The 17,407-nt window shown below is 44.1% G+C and overlaps 2 long non-coding RNA genes across 2 annotated transcripts; both read left to right on the plus strand.

Moving 5' to 3' along the window:
• The first annotated feature begins 7,143 nt into the window (after window positions 1-7,143).
• Window positions 7,144-8,481, plus strand: LOC144737479 (uncharacterized). Its single transcript, XR_013588996.1, has 3 exons — window positions 7,144-7,208; window positions 7,434-7,478; window positions 8,198-8,481. It is a non-coding gene; the product is annotated as an uncharacterized LOC144737479 (long non-coding RNA).
• Window positions 8,482-15,414: 6,933 nt separating this feature from the next.
• LOC144737396 (uncharacterized) lies at window positions 15,415-17,198 on the plus strand. Its single transcript, XR_013588969.1, has 3 exons — window positions 15,415-15,633; window positions 16,366-16,425; window positions 17,105-17,198. It is a non-coding gene; the product is annotated as an uncharacterized LOC144737396 (long non-coding RNA).
• The last annotated feature ends 209 nt before the right edge of the window (window positions 17,199-17,407 follow it).

The raw sequence follows: 17,407 nt of genomic DNA on the forward strand, positions 1-17,407 counted from the left end.
GGCGAAGCCGGGTAGTAAAGCTAGTTACCAATGTCCCACGCGTGACGTCACTTAACACGAGCCCCCCCTCCCCCCCCCCCTTATGAATAATCAGCTGAACAATTTTTCTATTGAATATATCAGAGTTACTGCAATACACCCGTCCTTGGACGGGCAAACAAGCTAGCATCTCATAGCCACCGTCGCGTTCTCGAACAGTGACCAAGAGAAATAAGCCCACACGCCACAAATACTACCACTGTTCAATCCCCGTGTCGCTTCCATTGATCCAGCACTGAATACATATTAACACGAATATCTCAGACATTGTATATTGGTTTAGCCTCGATTTACTCTTCAAAAACCACTATCGTCATTCATAAATGTAACATTTACTTGTAATATCTCATTTAACGCATCTATTGGGGCATATAATACTGTAATTACAATAAATGCATACAATATTTTTTTTTCTGTCTGAAGCAACAATTAAAATGTTCTCTACCAATCAATGCATAAAACTCAATGCCAAATCAGAGGCTCCACATCAGCCATTGTTTTAACCATAAACTCTGAAAATGTAATAAACATTCAATAAAACAAACTACCCGTATGGCCTTATTTTTGGTTTACCATCCATAACGTATTAATCACCTTCTGATGACTGTATATGCCTTAATTCTCCTCCGATTGCCCCAAAACAGCGAAGTTATTCAAGCTCGTGAACGTAATTCAACAAAGGCGGCCATTGGGTGGGATCTCGACCGCCATTTTGTTTTGATACACTTTGGGGGCCAAAAAACGCGGCCCGGCCAATTCCTCAAAAATAAACACCGAAAGTTCACATCTCGTCCCTGCAACAGTTGCCAAGAGTCACCACATCAGCCCAAACTCCACGCAACATCCCGCTGCTCAATCCTCCCATAGACCGAATAGAGCAAAGGGGTGCTTTGTGGAAGTACAGTACAGTGTTCAAATTATATTCTTGGTTCTTTCGGTAAAGTCACGTAGATAGGTGACTTTACAGAAATACCCTAGAATATTAATTGCTGCAGTGATGAAAGCTTTAAGTCAAGATTTAGTGTTCAAATTATTTTGCACCCTTCATAGTCTAGACCCCGCTAGCTGAAATTGCACCAGCTGCACATTAAAATGATCAGAATCAACTTTAACATCACCGTTAATTATTCATCTATTCAGTATCCTTTATGCCCTGCAAAATGTGTCCATTTGTTTTTTTGATATCGGAATGCCTCCCTTGCATTATTGCCAGAAAGGGTAAAAGCCGACTATTAATGCCGAAAAGAATATCCATTATCATTACTCAATTAAATCAACAATCAGCATTGATTTTTACAGAATAATTCTCATTTGGCGACATCAAAATGAATATCAATGATTTAACTTTGGACAGTTCGAGGAAGTCTGAACACGAATCCGCGCGTGGTGCCTGGGCGTGGCCTGTACACGTGCACGCGTAGCTCAGGAGCCAATCCCCGAGTCGCCGTTTTGCGTCACGCGATGGAGCACGCGCCCAACCATGTAAATTACACACCGAGAACCAAACGGCAGCAAGATGCAGAACAAGACGAATACTACTGGGCACCGATGGACTGAAACAAAAACCCCAGCTTTGTTCGGTTTAACATTCAGGTCAAATAATAAAGTCTGTTTTGGGGGTTAAATCCCATGAATATAAATGTCGTTAACCCACCACCAGCCGACACAATAAATAAACGGGGTTGTCACCTAAACGAAACATTAAGTTTCTACTTCAACACTCACTGGTGTTGTAAATGTTGTGGATTCAGAGAAAATAGGACTGCGTGTCTTTGTTGTGTGAATATACTTTACGTGTGCACATTTGAAAATATATGACAGTACTGTATATATGCGTTAGTGTGACCATGTGTATGTTTTAAATATTGAGGTGCACTATAAAAAAACGTTGCCACTGGAGAGACACAGGCGGTCGGGAGTGTTGGCCACAAACTCCCTTACTTGCCCCAACAGTATGTTAAGGCTATACGGGGGAGCTTTGTCTTATTAATGTACAAAGCTCATGCGAATATATATATTTGCATGTATATATGTCTGTGCATGCTCTATGTGTCCGTGTGTATGTCAGAATTAATCTGAATCGGTGTATGTATGTGGCAAGATGTTAACTACCTCGCCTGTTACACAGGAAATCGTCCGTTCGATCTCGATCCTGATGCCTGTATATTTGGAGTTTGCACACTCTAAACATGCGTTTAGAGTGTTTGGCTGCTGCAGTGTTAAGCCACTTCATTAGCCAATCATTTGTGGGCAGGTCACTTCTGAAAAAGTGCTACCCCGCTCAGTGGGTCTGAGCGAAGGCCAAGTCAGGTTGTGAGTTGAATCATTAAAAACAACCCCCCCCCCCTATTAAAACTAGTGCAAAAAAATGATTAACATCATTGAAATGAATTCGATTATTATATAAAAGAGTAGAAAATATGCTAATACAAGCCGATAACAGTGGCATGCTTGCTTCTGCAGCCGTCTGGAACACTTCCGATACTAGGAAACCACTGGGAGCTATGCGCTTTTAAATCGCGATTGAAAACTCATTTCTTGAGAACTGCTGTTCGTGTTTAGTTTGGTGTCCTTGCTTAGCACCTCGAATTAGCACGGTTGCATCGTTTCGCAAAGACTTCATCACTTTATGAATACCGCTCCCTGATTTGCGTCACCTCAATCCCATACTTGCGTCGTCGACAGCATCGTTCATCCTTTCTCATTATCCGTCGCCTCTCAGCCTTCGCCTCCACCACCATACCCTGTAAACTGCTTCGATGGACGTTGTTTCCATAATCGGAAAGCATCCCCCACGTATACTAGGGTATTGATGTTTTATAATGTCTATACTTTACAATGGTTGGATGGAACTATGGCATTAAGCAGCCTACCAAGGCAACGGAATACCTAGGTCGGGGTTTTAAAGCAGCCACGCACGGTTGGCGAGATGTTAACTACCTCGCCTGGTATACAGGCAGTTAAAGGTTCGATCCTGACCATTACCCCTGTATAATTGAAGTTTGCATATTCTCCACCGTGGTCGCATGGATTTTTTCTCTGGGTCTTCTGTTTTTTGTCCTCCACATTTAGCATCAACATCACGACATTTATAGTATTTACCTGCTATACATTTCCACACAATGACATCAGCCACTTCGTTGTGCTTTCATTTGTGATAGCCAGGTTGCTTCTGAAAAAAATCCATATTAGCAGTGAACCTTACCTGGTAAAACATTTGTTTAGTTTTAGTTTATTAACGAGGCAAATGCGACATTTACCGGTGTCGTGTGGAAATGTACTGAAACTCAAGTAAAAAAAACAAAACCCAAAAATATTTTGAGATGCTTCAGTGCCTTCTATATTTTGACAGGAATTAGACAGAGTGGTTGTTTTTGGCGTTTGCCAGCACTACACTGGAGTTATTGAGGCTAGGCCTTATCCTGGCTGGGACAAATCCAAGCCAGCCCCTGGTTGCTGCCTTTAAAAGCCGGGACTCAAACCCCAGGCTCGTCACTCCGAAGTGAAGCTTCATCAGCCTCAACTCAAGCCCTTCTTTCTTGTCGTCGACAGCGAAAGCAGAAAACCCTAAAAGTAAAATGGCCGCCGCTATGCAAGCTCTCGTCGTCCTGGCCCTCCTTCACATCGCCACTGCGTCACGTACGTTGGATAGAATCTCTGTGTGCGCATCTTTGTCTATCTGAGGATCTCTGTGAGTGCGAGTCTGTGTCTGACTTTGTGTCAATGGATGTCTCTGTGCGAGTCTGTGTGGTGGCGTGGATTTTTATCCAGGTTCTCTAATTTTCCCCTCCACATTTCCACATCAGCCACTTTGTTCAGCAATCATTTGTGACCAGGTTGCTTCTGAAAAAAAGCGACATGGCTCAGTCGGCCTTACCTGGTAAAATAAAAAAAGATTAAGTCTGTGCATCTATTTGTGTGTCCGTGTGCACGTGTCTATGACTGTCTTTATATTTTTGTATCTGAGGTGCTGGCCATCCACCCGCTTGTGTGCCGTTACTTGCCTAAATAATTGCTACTCGTGAACGACACTTGCCCCAACAGTTTGTTAAGGCTATAGGGGGAATTTTTGTGGGGGCAATGTGGTGTAGTGTTTAGCGCACTGTGCTATAAACCGGTGACCTGAGTTCGATTCCCGCTCGCAACGAATAACGGTGGCGAATATTTGAAATTGTCCTGGGCCTTTCTTTGACTCAGCATTAAAAATAAGTGTATGGGTCAGTGTATGAACATCACCAGTGGGTAGACAAAGGCGGCTGGCCGTTATGCCTTCTAACAGCACTTGCCCCAACATGCTATGAAGGCTATGAAGGGGATTGTTTTTTTCTCTGTGTAAATTTGTGTTGCGTGCGTGTCTCTTCCTTGCCACAGCTGTCATTGGCAAGCAGGCAGTGAGCACTTTATCTACGGGATTCGTGGGCCACCCTGTGGGTGAGTGAGGTTCATTACAACTCAGCACCACTACACTCACTCACTGAATCACAATGCGAAACGGTCTAAACAATGCTGTTGCCAGTGCATTGTAAAAATGTGAATGAATGAAGTGCCCAATTAGTGCAGTTATGCTGGCTCGAACCTCCCATTATCACGGTTGGCTATAAAGGGTGCGAAAGATGTTCAACATAGTGACAGAGTCATATCGTATATTATATTGCTCTACGGCGATTTTAGTTATCGTGTTGCATGGTCTAAAATTTAAATAGACAGGTGGGCGACGGGGCATGATGAGAAAGCCAAAATAAGTGACCTCCAATAAAAAAAAATCTGTAACTTGCAAAAAATGGCGACTTGTTAAAAACACACACACAAACAACCCATATAAAGGAGGAACCCTTCAAATACATGAAAGTATAGGCCAGCAGACAGCATAGTTCAGCAGGCGGCAGAATCTTAATGCTTCAAATGTGGCCACAGGCCACATTTTTTACTGTGTGTCTCCCTACCTCCCGATGTCTCTTCGTTAACCCGTGGACAACTTATAGTGGGTAAGTCGTTGGCCCATCTCACTCACATCAGTCTCACGAATAACCCTGTTCTATTTACATATATATGCAACACATAATAGAGCCTGAACCCACATTCTCCATTCTATTCCCTCTCGCTATTACAGGAGGCCTGGGCTATGGAGGCCTGGGCTATGGAGGTCTGGGCTATGGTGGTCTGGGCTATGGTGGTCTCGGCTATCACGGAGCGGCCCTTGGAGGTGCCTACACGCACCATGCTGTTAACAGATCCATACACTATGCCACACACTCGACCACCCGTACAAAACAAGTCATGGTCAAATTAGCATTGGAAATTCCACACTCCCATGGCAAGGGGAGAGTTGATCCACACGACAAACCACTGTTGATCTTCCCTACTAAGTATACTTGTTTTAGCCATCAACCAAGATTTTGACTCTCAACTTGATGATTGCGAGCTGCTCATTTCTATGGCGGAGCCACCCGGTCAGTTAGGGTCAGCTGCTCCCTAAACGAATAATAGCAACCGCCCACTCGACCCATCTGGACTGTGCCAGTCAAAGCAGAGTGGTTTGGTAGACCCACTAAGATATGCAGATATTTTTCAGAAGCGACCTGGCCACAAACGATAGCCCAACGAAATGTCTTATCACGTGGAAAATTAAATCAGGCAAACACTCTGAACGCATGTTTCTAAATGTGGAGGTGAAATAAAACCCCCACGTGACCACCACGGGAGAGAACACACAAACTCCAAATATACAACATGCATCGTCTGGGTCGGAATCGAACCCATGACCTCTTCTATACCAGGCGAGGTAGTTAACATCTCAACCACCGTTTCACATCAATCCCTCGTCAACTTCACATCGAATCTCCTCCCCCGCCCATTAAACACAGAACTGTCTTTCCCTGGCAGCTGGGCTCGTTCACCCTTATGGTGGGCTCGGATACCAGAGCCTAGTCTCAAACAGTGTTAGACCAGAGGACGCCAAATCCTATTCTTATTCTCATCATGGATGAAGGTGCAGCAATACAACAGCCACTGGTGGCAGGTGCCTCAACTAGAGGCGAGCTCTACAGGATATTTGATTTATCCAGTCTAATTTTCAATGCCGGCACGTAGGAGTTCATGGAGATGGGAGTCACTCCCCACAGTTCACCTCCACCGCACGCAATCTGGCGATCGGCAAACACTGTGCCGAGCCCATTTCATATTTCCGGGTGAAGAGATGCAGAACTGCATTTCCCCAATGAAATCATATCTCAGAAGTTAAGTAGATCTTGAGCCTGGATAGCTCTTTGATTGGGCGACAAACCGCCAAGCATGGACCGGGTGTCAAGGGCTGTTATAATTGGTTCTGTAAAGTTATTGCCACGTTAATTCAGTGGCGACCGCTTCTATTTGTGTGGAGCATTTTCGCTTCGAAACGCAAAGGCTCAAACGTTTGGGAATATCGGGTTGGTGGTGGAAGGGGGTTGGGGATTTAAACAAAATAGTCTAATCTTTAACGATCATCATCGATATCATTAATTTCCACAACCACTGATGTTGTTTTATAATGGAACCTAACCGGTATTTTGTCGGAAGTTAAAGCAACAGCAGCTGATGGCAAGACGGTAGCTGGACCATGAGTATTTTATGGAATAAAAATGACGACGTTTCGATCACAACCCAAGTGACGACGATCGCTTATGTTGTGATCGAACCAAGAATATGAATTCCTGCAGTCACGAAAGTTTTAAGTTTAAACACAACACACGAATGTATGTTGAACTTCCTTCGCATCGTACCTAGCCAATTGTGCTAATCGGAGGTGTGGAGGAAGGACAACTTAACACGAGATGCAGTTCGCAAGAAATTAGTTTTCCATCTAGATGATGTAAACGTACCACAGCTCCAGTGGCTTCCTAATATCGGAAGAGCATTGCAGATGGCCGCAGAAGCGTATCTGAGAGAGCCACGCGATGATGCGGTGACGGTCTTTTTTCGATGGCCAGCCAAAAGTCGCTGCGAGTGTGTGTACGTTGGAACATCTGTCACACCTTACGTTGCAAACCGTGCTAATTCGGACGTGCTGGGCGAGCTTAAATGTTTAACCACCATTTAACTCTCCCTCCCTCCTGTGTGTGTGTTGTTTGCAGCCCTCGGCGGACTCGGCTATCCCCTAGGCATTGGTGCCGGTGTGGTGAACAGCAAAATCGGTGAGGGTTTCTCTTTCCCGCCGGCAAATTCCCGGCGCAAAAATGTTCCTTCGTTTATACAGCTCAGCTACGGATTGTTGTTTAGTGCGTGTTTTGAGGACTGCGCTGGTTGACTGTTGGAGGCGTAATTTCATCTCAACAAAGTCCGCTGTGGTCAATATTATATTGTAACACGCGCGTGAATCTCCGTTAACCTTTGTACTGTGATGTGTGCTGTGTATGTAGCTGCCCCGTTGGCGCCTTTTGTTGGTGCCATCTAGGTCGTCACCGGTAAGTGAAGGTCGCAGAGACACCATAGGCTCACGCAGAGACCCGTACACTAAGACAGAGACCCATTGCCCTACCCAAAAACCCATAACATCAAGAGACCCAGAACTGTTCTCAGATATACATACACTTACAGAAACCCACAAACTTATACAGAGATCTTCAAACTTGCCAAAATAATTGCCAAAACCTCCCCAACCAATTAGAATCTTCCCAAACAGAGTATTGAAGCTCCTGGGTGGATTGGTGGCACAGCAGTTAAAACTGTGGAGATGCACATTTTTAGATACAGTGGAGGGACACGTGGATTAGAGAACACATGAAGGTTATTGTTCCCCCGAACGACAAAAATAAATGGCCAACGCTCACAACAATGAGCGAAACAACCAGATGGATGATACAACGTGGTAAATTAACATAGTAAGAAGCACATCTACAAGTCACCTCAGTCAGTCATTGCATAGCAGCTCGGTTTGTATCCATGACGTGCCAGCAGAAAGTTCCTCCCACACATCACCTGACGCCCTCAACGTGCACCTAGCCTGGCAAAAGCACCATTGTGACGTCACTATCACTTAATGGATTCTTAGAGACACAGGTTTGTTCCGATCATCGTTTGGGCCTAACCCACAAATGGATAATTTATAACGCTGGCTGTGAAGGCCGACTACATTTGTTGAGTGCATCTTAATGATCTGTGATGTGTGTGCGTCCGTGCCCAGCCCTGCATCCCCGTCTGCAGTCACTTAAAATAGAAGTGGTGCCTGCGGAAGCGACTCGAGACTCCGGTGAAGAAGTGAATTGACGAACGTTATGGACAGCTGCCGCCACCGACCACCCACAAAAAGGGGCATAGGTTCACCACCTACTCCCCTCCCATACCTCCCCATCCATACCCATTGACCCACACATCCTACCCAAGCCCTTGACTCTTACACAAATTGTTATCATCTGTGCAATGTCCATCTTATGTTCCGAATTCAAATAAAAATATTTACTCACTGCACTTATGCGTGTTATTGCGACGTAAACAAATGACCGTGTGTGTGTGTGTAAACGCGTGTGTGCAGTACATTGTCACACGTCCAACTCTCACTTGACCCAATAGTTAACCAAAGAAACCAAAGTAGGGAAATGGTACACGGTCATAAAGCGTACATTTCTCTCTAGATTACCTTCTATTCTATTTACGTATTAAAGAGATTAACCTGCCAGACACCTGGTCACCGAGAGTATTAAGCGCAGTGAAGCTGTCACGGCTTGCATTACACGCACAGCCTGCACAGATTCAGCATAGCCGCACAGCACATTCACTTCACAATAATCCTATGAAACGAAAAACCAGAGAACCCGGAAAAAAACCATGGGGAGAAAATGCTAATTTCAATTATACAGGAGTCAGGGTCAGGATCGAACCCACAGCATCCTGTATATCAGGAAAGGTAGTTAACATCTCATTACTGCAGGGAGATCCTGGGAGACCAGCTCTGAGGTTTGAGGCTGGCAGTCTGTAACTTCAGGTTGGCAGTCGATAAACATGCTTACCCGACCCTACTGGACATCTGTGAAAAAGAGCTTCATAGCTGATCGCATTCCTCCAATCTTAACAAACATTTTGATTCTATTGACATTCCAAATATATTGCTACAGAAGGATACTGCATCTAAACTGGAGCCAAAGAGTGACCAACGTAGAAGAAAAAGGATGCATATAGAAAAAGATGACCTGATGATGCAGGCAGAGACGAGAAGGAAACTGCCACTATTTGGACACAGGTAGGTTGGACAATATAACAATTTGGAATAGTTTCAGGGTTTATGCGAAGCGTGATTTCTTGGGAAGGGACGTAACACACCAAGCGGATTTGTCGTTTTGCCACACTGTTATAGGTGCTACTTTAATGCACAATTATAGACAGACTCCCACAAGTATTCTCTGACTTGTATGCTCTGTATGGAAAACCCGTTTGTACATGCAATGCAACCGAATGACTCAATCCCCCATAACCACCCACCATTGCTCTCGCTTACAGGGACCCACGGTCCTGCGTGTCCCAGTTCTTAGTAGTCAGCCTATAGCAATATGCAGAGCGTTATTGCCTTCTTTGTTGTATTGCCTCAAGTCTAGCAGTCGGTAGAGCAATGGTGGCTCCCTCTGTGTGGCGTGTCCACCTTCCAATAGTAAGGAGAGCACTGCTGTCTCACTTGGTGTGGTGTATCCAACACTTCAGCGGTAGGTAGATCAGTTGGCTCCCTTGGGGATGGTGGATGCAGAACTCAAAATTCTTGATGTTTCCCTACACATGAAATTTGATGAGGCCCTTGCAGCTATTGATGTCCTCGTTCTTGGCACTCCGTAGAGTCGACACCACTCACCCAGCTCTTGAAGTGGTCTCTCCGCACTCCAACAATTGATAAATCCCTCCTCGTGGCCCTAGGTGTGGCATAAAGGACAAGTTGCCTGTGTTCTCTGCTGCTGCCCAGACCCATCTTTCTATACCACACAATGTGAAGATGGCTGTGTGGGGTAAAAAAAAAAACAAGGCACAGTGGAATAGTATCGGTAAGGCTCTATTTTTGCAACTGCCGACTCTACGGGACCTCTGGCAAAAAATAATGCCATGCTGCAGCATGTACAAAACTCTTTGTACATGCTGCACCAAGCAGGATTGGCTTCCGGTTTCCACGTGACTATAATATAAGGTCACATTCATTAACTCAAAATACCTGCCACAAATGAACCACAATACCTTGCTGAGCTTGTCAAGGAGCATAAACCGTCATGCAAATTCTGGTCATCCTCGCAGTGGCTTTAAGGTAGCCGTTGAATAAAGAAGGTAATTGAATTGTGTGCTTTCTGAAGCGCTTCCACGGCCATCTGGAACGCGCTTCCTTCCGATATAAGAAATTCACTGGAACCATACACTTTGAATCTTCTAGATGGAAAACTAATTTCTTTAGAACTGCATTATGTTTAGTTTGTGGTTCTTAAATTAGGATGGTTGGCTACATACAGTACAAAAGAAGTTCAACATATATACATTCTGGCCAGATCTATATTATAATTTTTATTTAGACTGGAGGAATGCAATGAGATAATACGTTTTTTTAATAGATGCCAAGGATGGGCGCATCAGCAAGTGACAACAAACAATACATATACACAATCGAAGTGCAAAACAGAGAAAATTGCAAGCAATTCACTAAGTACAAATGCATTTTTGTTCATTCAAAATATAAGTCCGATTCATCAAGATTGGGCAAGGCAGGAAAAACAACTAACCAATCCCAGAACACACCAGGACAACACATCAGCAGATGTCCCTCAATGAAATGGCACATTAGCATTGAACAATCGATATACTACACAGGTAATGAACAAAGTTACGAATGACATTTGCAAATGCGGCTGTTCGATATTCAGCACTCATATTCCTGCTTTAGATCTTTAGCTGCAGACTCAAGTCAGGCGTCAATAGTTGGTGCAATGAACGAATAAAAATTATTTCAGTGTCAGAAAACTCCCTCCCCCTAGAAATTCACAGAGAAAGTGCACGGTCCTTCATTTCATCACAACGGCGAAGGTTAAATTGCACCTGTGAATCACTGTCTCCAAGCGGTTATTCCACGCACCAGTGTTGACATACCAGAGAAGGTGGCAGAACTTTAGTAAGACAGATTAATTTACATGGCCAAAACACGCGAATCAATTGTGAACCACAATCATTTCAAATGGTTAAACCATTAAACCCTTAAGGTAATGACCCCTTTTCTAGTACCGACGAGTGACACCTGGGCTGGGCTCAAATGTACGTATGTATGTATCTTGAACTGAATTCTCATCGTACATAGCCAACCGTGATATTCGGAGTTGCTGGGTACAGACTACAAACTAAACACTGAAAGCACTTATAAATAAATAACTTTTCAATCTAGATGATTTGAAAGTGCATATCTCCAACGGCTTCCTAATATCGGATGGAAGAGCATTGCATATGGCCGCAATAGCGCATCTGAAAGAGTGATGCAAAAAACAAACAGCTGCAGGCCACGGTGCATCCCCTGCTGCCACAGGAGGCATTTGATTGATCTCCCCTCATAATGCGATCATTTTGCTAGTTATGCGAAAAAAATTGGGATAAATTAAAATTGCTCGTTAGAGCGAATTCTCGTAAAAAAAACGCTCGTTAAGCAAGAAACGTCTGTAACTCTTGCAACCAGCGTCACGTGGCTGCTTGAGGTGACTGGACAGCCTCACGATGAAATGACATGAGAGGGTCATGTGATGGCAACACTTTATTCGAAAGTGCTCTCCTAGGTCGCTTTTGATATATTTTGCAAGGCCAGTGAGAGGTGACGTCACATCTGTGATGTCGCCCGCATGCGGAAGCGTTACACAGTGTGCCTGCTGACGTCAACCCCCCTACCCTCGGCGAAGGCCGTGTATTAATCCAAGACAAGAATCGACAAGAATCTAAGTCTCGGGCGAAGCCGGGTAGTAAAGCTAGTTACCAATGTCCCACGCGTGACGTCACTTAACACGAGCCCCCCCTCCCCCCGCTTATGAATAATCAGCTGAACAATTTTTCTATTGAATATATCAGATTTACTGCAATACACCCGTCCTTGGACGGGCAAACAAGCTAGCATCTCATAGCCACCGTCGCGTTCTCGAACAGTGACCAAGAGAAATAAGCCCACACGCCTCAAATACTACCACTGTTCAATCCCCGTGTCGCTTCCATTGATCCAGCACTGAATACATATTAACACGAATATCTCAGACATTGTATATTGGTTTAGCCTCGATTTACTCTTCAAAAACCACTATCGTCATTCATAAATGTAACATTTACTTGTAATATCTCATTTAACGCATCTATTGGGGCATATAATACTGTAATTACAATAAATGCATACAATATTTTTTTTTCTGTCTGAAGCAACAATTAAAATGTTCTCTACCAATCAATGCATAAATCTCAATGCCAAATCAGAGGCTCCACATCAGCCATTGTTTTAACCATAAACTCTGAAAATGTAATAAACATTCAATAAAACAAACTACCCGTATGGCCTTATTTTTGGTTTACCATCCATAACGTATTAATCACCTTCTGATGACTGTATATGCCTTAATTCTCCTCCGATTGCCCCAAAACAGCGAAGTTATTCAAGCTCGTGAACGTAATTCAACAAAGGCGGCCATTGGGTGGGATCTCGACCGCCATTTTGTTTTGATACACTTTGGGGGCCAAAAAACGCGGCCCGGCCAATTCCTCAAAAATAAACACCGAAAGTTCACATCTCGTCCCTGCAACAGTTGCCAAGAGTCACCACATCAGCCCAAACTCCACGCAACATCCCGCTGCTCAATCCTCCCATAGACCGAATAGAGCAAAGGGGTGCTTTGTGGAAGTACAGTACAGTGTTCAAATTATATTCTTGGTTCTTTCGGTAAAGTCACGTAGATAGGTGACTTTACAGAAATACCCTAGAATATGAATTGCTGCAGTGATGAAAGCTTTAAGTCAAGATTTAGTGTTCAAATTATTTTGCACCCTTCATAGTCTAGACCCCGCTAGCTGAAATTGCACCAGCTGCACATTAAAATGATCAGAATCAACTTTAACATCACCGTTAATTATTCATCTATTCAGTATCCTTTATGCCCTGCAAAATGTGTCCATTTGTTTTTTTGATATCGGAATGCCTCCCTTGCATTATTGCCAGAAAGGGTAAAAGCCGACTATTAATGCCGAAAAGAATATCCATTATCATTACTCAATTAAATCAACAATCAGCATTGATTTTTACAGAATAATTCTCATTTGGCGACATCAAAATGAATATCAATGATTTAACTTTGGACAGTTCGAGGAAGTCTGAACACGAATCCGCGCGTGGTGCCTGGGCGTGGCCTGTACACGTGCACGCGTAGCTCAGGAGCCAATCCCCGAGTCGCCGTTTTGCGTCACGCGATGAAGCACGCGCCCAACCATGTAAATTACACACCGAGAACGCAACGGCAGCAAGATGCAGAACAAGACGAATACTACTGGGCACCGATGGACTGAAACAAAAACCCCAGCTTTGTTCGGTTTAACATTCAGGTCAAATAATAAAGTCTGTTTTGGGGGTTAAATCCCATGAATATAAATGTCGTTAACCCACCACCAGCCGACACAATAAATAAACGGGGTTGTCACCTAAACGAAACATTAAGTTTCTACTTCAACACTCACTGGTGTTGTAAATGTTGTGGATTCAGAGAAAATAGGACTGCGTGTCTTTGTTGTGTGAATATACTTTACGTGTGCACATTTGAAAATATATGACAGTACTGTATATATGCGTTAGTGTGACCATGTGTATGTTTTAAATATTGAGGTGCACTATAAAAAAACGTTGCCACTGGAGAGACACAGGCGGTCGGGAGTGTTGGCCACAAACTCCCTTACTTGCCCCAACAGTATGTTAAGGCTATACGGGGGAGCTTTGTCTTATTAATGTACAAAGCTCATGCGAATATATATATTTGCATGTATATATGTCTGTGCATGCTCTATGTGTCCGTGTGTATGTCAGAATTAATCTGAATCGGTGTATGTATGTGGCAAGATGTTAACTACCTCGCCTGTTACACAGGAAATCGTCCGTTCGATCTCGATCCTGATGCCTGTATATTTGGAGTTTGCACACTCTAAACATGCGTTTAGAGTGTTTGGCTGCTGCAGTGTTAAGCCACTTCATTAGCCAATCATTTGTGGGCAGGTCACTTCTGAAAAAGTGCTACCCCGCTCAGTGGGTCTGAGCGAAGGCCAAGTCAGGTTGTGAGTTGAATCATTAAAAACAACCCCCCCCCCCTATTAAAACTAGTGCAAAAAAATGATTAACATCATTGAAATGAATTCGATTATTATATAAAAGAGTAGAAAATATGCTAATACAAGCCGATAACAGTGGCATGCTTGCTTCTGCAGCCGTCTGGAACACTTCCGATACTAGGAAACCACTGGGAGCTATGCGCTTTTAAATCGCGATTGAAAACTAATTTCTTAAGAACTGCTGTTCGTGTTTAGTTTGTTGTCCTTGCTTAGCACCTCGAATTAGCACGGTTGCATCGTTTCGCAAATACTTCATCACTTTATGAATACCGCTCCCTGATTTGCGTCACCTCAATCCCATACTTGCGTCGTCGACAGCATCGTTCATCCTTTCTCATTATCCGTCGCCTCTCAGCCTTCGCCTCCACCACCATACCCTGTAAACTGCTTCGATGGACGTTGTTTCCATAATCGGAAAGCATCCCCCACGTATACTAGGGTATTGATGTTTTATAATGTCTATACTTTACAATGGTTGGATGGAACTATGGCATTAAGCAGCCTACCAAGGCAACGGAATACCTAGGTCGGGGTTTTAAAGCAGCCACGCACGGTTGGCGAGATGTTAACTACCTCGCCTGGTATACAGGCAGTTAAAGGTTCGATCCTGACCATTACCCCTGTATAATTGAAGTTTGCATATTCTCCACCGTGGTCGCATGGATTTTTTCTCTGGGTCTTCTGTTTTTTGTCCTCCACATTTAGCATCAACATCACGACATTTATAGTATTTACCTGCTATACATTTCCACACAATGACATCAGCCACTTCGTTGTGCTTTCATTTGTGATAGCCAGGTTGCTTCTGAAAAAAATCCATATTAGCAGTGAACCTTACCTGGTAAAACATTTGTTTAGTTTTAGTTTATTAACGAGGCAAATGCGACATTTACCGGTGTCGTGTGGAAATGTACTGAAACTCAAGTAAAAAAAACAAAACCCAAAAATATTTTGAGATGCTTCAGTGCCTTCTATATTTTGACAGGAATTAGACAGAGTGGTTGTTTTTGGCGTTTGCCAGCACTACACTGGAGTTATTGAGGCTAGGCCTTATCCTGGCTGGGACAAATCCAAGCCAGCCCCTGGTTGCTGCCTTTAAAAGCCGGGACTCAAACCCCAGGCTCGTCACTCCGAAGTGAAGCTTCATCAGCCTCAACTCAAGCCCTTCTTTCTTGTCGTCGACAGCGAAAGCAGAAAACCCTAAAAGTAAAATGGCCGCCGCTATGCAAGCTCTCGTCGTCCTGGCCCTCCTTCACATCGCCACTGCGTCACGTACGTTGGATAGAATCTCTGTGTGCGCATCTTTGTCTATCTGAGGATCTCTGTGAGTGCGAGTCTGTGTCTGACTTTGTGTCAATGGATGTCTCTGTGCGAGTCTGTGTGGTGGCGTGGATTTTTATCCAGGTTCTCTAATTTTCCCCTCCACATTTCCACATCAGCCACTTTGTTCAGCAATCATTTGTGACCAGGTTGCTTCTGAAAAAAAGCGACATGGCTCAGTCGGCCTTACCTGGTAAAATAAAAAAAGATTAAGTCTGTGCATCTATTTGTGTGTCCGTGTGCACGTGTCTATGACTGTCTTTATATTTTTGTATCTGAGGTGCTGGCCATCCACCCGCTTGTGTGCCGTTACTTGCCTAAATAATTGCTACTCGTGAACGACACTTGCCCCAACAGTTTGTTAAGGCTATAGGGGGAATTTTTGTGGGGGCAATGTGGTGTAGTGTTTAGCGCACTGTGCTATAAACCGGTGACCTGAGTTCGATTCCCGCTCGCAACGAATAACGGTGGCGAATATTTGAAATTGTCCTGGGCTTTTCTTTGACTCAGCATTAAAAATAAGTGTATGGGTCAGTGTATGAACATCACCAGTGGGTAGACAAAGGCGGCTGGCCGTTATGCCTTCTAACAGCACTTGCCCCAACATGCTATGAAGGCTATGAAGGGGATTGTTTTTTTCTCTGTGTAAATTTGTGTTGCGTGCGTGTCTCTTCCTTGCCACAGCTGTCATTGGCAAGCAGGCAGTGAGCACTTTATCTACGGGATTCGTGGGCCACCCTGTGGGTGAGTGAGGTTCATTACAACTCAGCACCACTACACTCACTCACTGAATCACAATGCGAAACGGTCTAAACAATGCTGTTGCCAGTGCATTGTAAAAATGTGAATGAATGAAGTGCCCAATTAGTGCAGTTATGCTGGCTCGAACCTCCGATTATCACGGTTGGCTATAAAGGGTGCGAAAGATGTTCAACATAGTGACAGAGTCATATCGTATATTATATTGCTCTACGGCGATTTTAGTTATCGTGTTGCATGGTCTAAAATTTAAATAGACAGGTGGGCGACGGGGCATGATGAGAAAGCTAAAATAAGTGACCTCCAATAAAAAAAAATCTGTAACTTGCAAAAAATGGCGACTTGTTAAAAACACACACACAAACAACCCATATAAAGGAGGAACCCTTCAAATACATGAAAGTATAGGCCAGCAGACAGCATAGTTCAGCAGGCGGCAGAATCTTAATGCTTCAAATGTGGCCACAGGCCACATTTTTTACTGTGTGTCTCCCTACCTCCCGATGTCTCTTCGTTAACCCGTGGACAACTTATAGTGGGTAAGTCGTTGGCCCATCTCACTCACATCAGTCTCACGAATAACCCTGTTCTATATACATATATATGCAACACATAATAGAGCCTGAACCCACATTCTCCATTCTATTCCCTCTCGCTATTACAGGAGGCCTGGGCTATGGAGGCCTGGGCTATGGAGGTCTGGGCTATGGTGGTCTGGGCTATGGTGGTCTCGGCTATCACGGAGCGGCCCTTGGAGGTGCCTACACGCACCATGCTGTTAACAGATCCATACACTATGCCACACACTCGACCACCCGTACAAAACAAGTCATGGTCAAATTAGCATTGGAAATTCCACACTCCCATGGCAAGGGGAGAGTTGATCCACACGACAAACCACTGTTGATCTTCCCTACTAAGTATACTTGTTTTAGCCATCAACCAAGATTTTGACTCTCAACTTGAT

Source organism: Lampetra planeri, chromosome 69 (genome assembly GCF_965212315.1).
Source record: "Lampetra planeri chromosome 69, kcLamPlan1.2.h2, whole genome shotgun sequence".
In the NCBI taxonomy this organism is placed as follows: Eukaryota; Metazoa; Chordata; class Hyperoartia; order Petromyzontiformes; family Petromyzontidae; genus Lampetra; species Lampetra planeri.